The sequence below is a fragment of the Phocoena sinus genome, chromosome 6 (genome assembly GCF_008692025.1).
Source record: "Phocoena sinus isolate mPhoSin1 chromosome 6, mPhoSin1.pri, whole genome shotgun sequence".
Lineage (NCBI taxonomy): Eukaryota > Metazoa > Chordata > Mammalia > Artiodactyla > Phocoenidae > Phocoena > Phocoena sinus.
In genome coordinates this window covers 1,174,271-1,178,110 of record NC_045768.1, presented here as the reverse complement: position 1 = coordinate 1,178,110, position 3,840 = coordinate 1,174,271, and positions in this window count along the sequence as shown.

Here is a 3,840-nt window from a genome sequence, read left to right as displayed (position 1 = left end):
GTGCTGGGTGCCGCTGGGCGAGGTCAGCTCAGGAGTCTTCTCTGAGGAGGCGACCGGGGGGGGGGGGGGGTGGAGGCAGAGACCCCAGGAAGTGAGGGACGTCTGGGCAGAGTGGCCCCAGCACACTCAGCTCTGCTCCCACGGGGACCGGCCACGGGTGCCAAGGGCTCGCTTGTGCCTTTAGCCTGGCAGCCCACGGTGGGCCTTTGGAATAAAATCGGACAAGTCCGACATCGTCCACCGGCCCAGTCTCCCTCACTGTGCCCGGATCTGCCTGCCGGGAGCAGCTCCTCGTTTGTCACTTACCACTCGTGGGTGTTGTGAGCTGAACTGTGTCCCCCAAAGATGCATCGGGTAGTTTCCTCCTGGAACCCATGGATGTGACCTTACTTGGAAATAGGGTTTTTGCAGGTGTGATCAAGTTAAAATGAGGTCCGACTGGAGTATGGTGGGCTCCCATCCAGTGACTGGTGTCCTGAGAAGAGGGAATTTTGGACCTGGGAGCAGGCGCTGTGAAGACAGACGCAGAGGTCAGGGTGGTGCAGCCACAAGCCCAGGAGCGCCAAGGACTGCCAGCCTCCGGCAGGAGCTGGAGAGGCAGGAAGGACCCTCTCCTAGAGCCTCCGACACCTCGATCTCAGACTTCTGGCCAGGAGACTAACACAAGGGGTTTTGACTCAGAGAAAAATGGTTTTGAACTTCACAAGCTTTGCGCAAGGCTGTGTGAAGTTGGCAAAAGGGGGGATGGCGGCGAGGTGAGTGGGGGCGTCTCGGGGTCCGGCTTCCTCGGGAAGGAGCGTGGGAGGTTTGCCACACCTGCCTCCACGCCCACTGGCAGCACATGGGTACATCAGGTCCCTCTTTAGCTGAAACAACATGATGAGAGGCCTTGCTGTCTGTTAGATTGTGGGGTGGGACTCCGCTTGTCACAGCTGGCGGGGAGAGCACCGCTCTGGTGCCCCCCCACCCCCGGCTCTCTGGTAGCTAAAGGGCTTTGCTCTGTGCCCACTGGTCCACGGCGCCGGGCCTATCCCTCCTCAGGCCGGGAGATGACCCGCCGCCTCCACAGGGTGCGAACACTCTGCTAAAATGCGACAACGACGCTGAAACCTGAACTTGCTCTGGCCCCAGACGCAGACTCCGACTGGCAAACTGTGCTGTGTTTGCACCACTGCGTACATCCAAGCCCGTGGGCTCAGCGTTTCCGAGGAAAGGACAAAACAACCCAGAGGGATTAGTGTGGGTTACAAACATCCCAAGTTGGCTTTAAAGTGGAAACTAAATCAGGGTGGGTTCACGTTCCCCGTGACTCAGGTGAAAAGTGAGGACGGAGCATTTCTCTAGGCCCCTCTGAGTCCTTTCTTCTGGGCGTTTCTTCCCAAGGGAGACGGCTGAGGGGTCCTCAAGGGAGCCGTGCTTCCTGTTTCTGCAGAACGAGGAAAACGGTTGCTTCTCAAATCTTCTGGGCCTTGCTTGGGTCCCCGTGCAGCTGACATCGGTCCTTGCGTGCGACTCCTCCATTTAACTGAAGGTGCGGTAAGGGAGCCGGGTGCGCGGGGCACACAGCCTGCTCTTCTGAGACCCAGTGTCCCAGCCCGACGAGCGGGGACTGACACCACATCTTGGCCTTTTCTCAGTCGGTTCATCTTCTCGTGCAAAGGTGGGCGATTTTGTTTCCAAAGGAGACTCTAGACTGCAGGGAGGCGGCCCCCGTGGAGTGGCCCAGCCCCTGCTCGCAGACCCCACAGTGGGGCAGGGGTGGCCCGTCTGGGAGGTTCTGGAAGAAGGGGCCCTCCTCCCCTGCCACGCACGGCCCAGAAAGGCACCAGCTCCAAGGACATGTGCGGGACTCCAGGAGACAGAGGGACAGGCCTGAGATTTGGACCAGCGTCCCACTGGGAGGTTGTAGGGACCAGTGCCCGTCTCCCCGAGGCCCTTGTCAACGCCCCACACCACTGATTTCCGCCCTCCACCCCCTCACGTGCTGCTCAGTCCTGAACTGGGCCCTGGGGTGATGGACACCCCTGGCCTGTGTCCCAAGAGGCCCCCCAAGAAGGGAGGTGCTGTGAGATTCGGGGAGGCCAGTCTCTGCTGGAGCTGCACCCGGGGGGGCGGGGGCAGCCTTCCCACCCCACGCCCAGAGGGAGGCCCCATTTCCTTGGAGCCCAGAGCCAGAAAATGGCTTCGCTCCATGGACCCCTTCCAACGGGACCGACCCAGCCCCCTGGGGACCCTCGTCCAGACACGGCAGGGGCAGGAGGGCGGTGATCCTGAGAGCCACACAGGCCGGGGCCGGGCACCCAGGGACCTGGAGGGGCACAGCCGGGGAGAGGCCCAGGGAAGGCCAGGTCTTCTGACCCGGCACCCTCCTCTTGGTCACAGCTGAGCCGGCGGCCTCTGAGCTTCCCAAGAGGGGAAACCAAGGCAGAGAAGCCGGGGGCTGGGGCCACTCTTGTAGGCGGGTCGCGGGTGGCCTGGGCCTCTCTGCCTCCGTGGCAAAGCAACATTTTTTTTTTCATTTCGAGGCCAATGGGAGAAAAACAAAATATTTGTGTTTACTGGTTACATCTTTTCACACAAGTGAAAATGCCTCATCCCCCACCCCGTCACAAAAATTCAGACATTGCGGGCAACCCCAGCAGAGGTCGCGGGTTTTTTTGTTTTTGTTTTGTTGTTTCTTTAATTTTTACTGAAGTATAGTTGATTTACGATGTTGGAAGCCGTGTTTTAAATGCATCTGGGGGCTTCTTTCCGCCTGTGTTAGAGTCCACAGCGTGGACTGTTTTGGGGTGGAGGCCCCTCCACTCTTGGGGTTCCCCTCCTGGGAGCCTCTGCAACCCTGCACCCCGACCTCTGGGCCCACCCTTATGGTTAGGCGTCGTGGTTATTTTCATGAGTCTTCGTCCACTGGATCGGGATTTGCTCCTGAGGACAGGGCTTGGGTGGGACCATTTGCCTGGGGTCCACAGAGCCTGACGCAGTGTAGACACTCAGTCCCGGAGCGCCAGTCCTATGAGCGCGTATAAACCGGGGACTTTCTGAGCCAGCGCAGGGCAGTCCCCACCTCCCACCCCGTGGTCCGCTCTCCGGCACCTTACCTGTGGTCACACCCCTGTAGCCCAGGTCCTCTGCATCTCAAGGTCAGGAAAGCCCTGGGTTCTGGGCGGGCTGGATGGAACAGGGAACTAAAAACCATGACGAGCTGTGTCCCAAAGTCTTTGAGTCTCTTGGAGACATCCTGTGACCCAGCTGTGGGGGAGGGCCCTGTGGCCTGGCTGTGGCCATGGTCAGAGTCCCCATGGCCAGGGTGAGTGAGGGCACACGTTGGGGAGCGGTGCTATTTTCCTTGGACGGTGGAGCTCATCTGAGACGCCATGCCCTCGGGGGCTGGCCCAAGACACATTGCTTCCTTCCTCAGTGGAGGCTGTCGTGGGCTGGAGGGGACCCCGAGGCCCATGTTCCCCAGGCCCTTCCCTGGACCTTGGGTGTTCTATTCCAGCATCTCCCGGGCAACCTGGCATCCCAGGAGCTGAGTGAGGGAAGACTCCTGAGAGCCTCACCCGAGGTGCCGTGGGGTGCCGGGAGCAGAGGCAGTGGGGCATTCTCCAGGCCAAAGCCCGCTGTAGCTGTGCTGTTGCACGAGTGTGTGTGTTCATATTTAAAAACTGAGTTTAGGGACTTCCCTGGTGGCGCAGTGCACCTAAGCCCGTGCGCCTCAACTACCGAGCCTGCGCTCTAGAGCCCGAGAGCCACAACTACCGAAGCCCGCCCACCTAGAGCCTGCGAGCCACAACTACCGAAGCCCGCCCACCTAGAGCCCGCGAGCCACAACTACCGAAG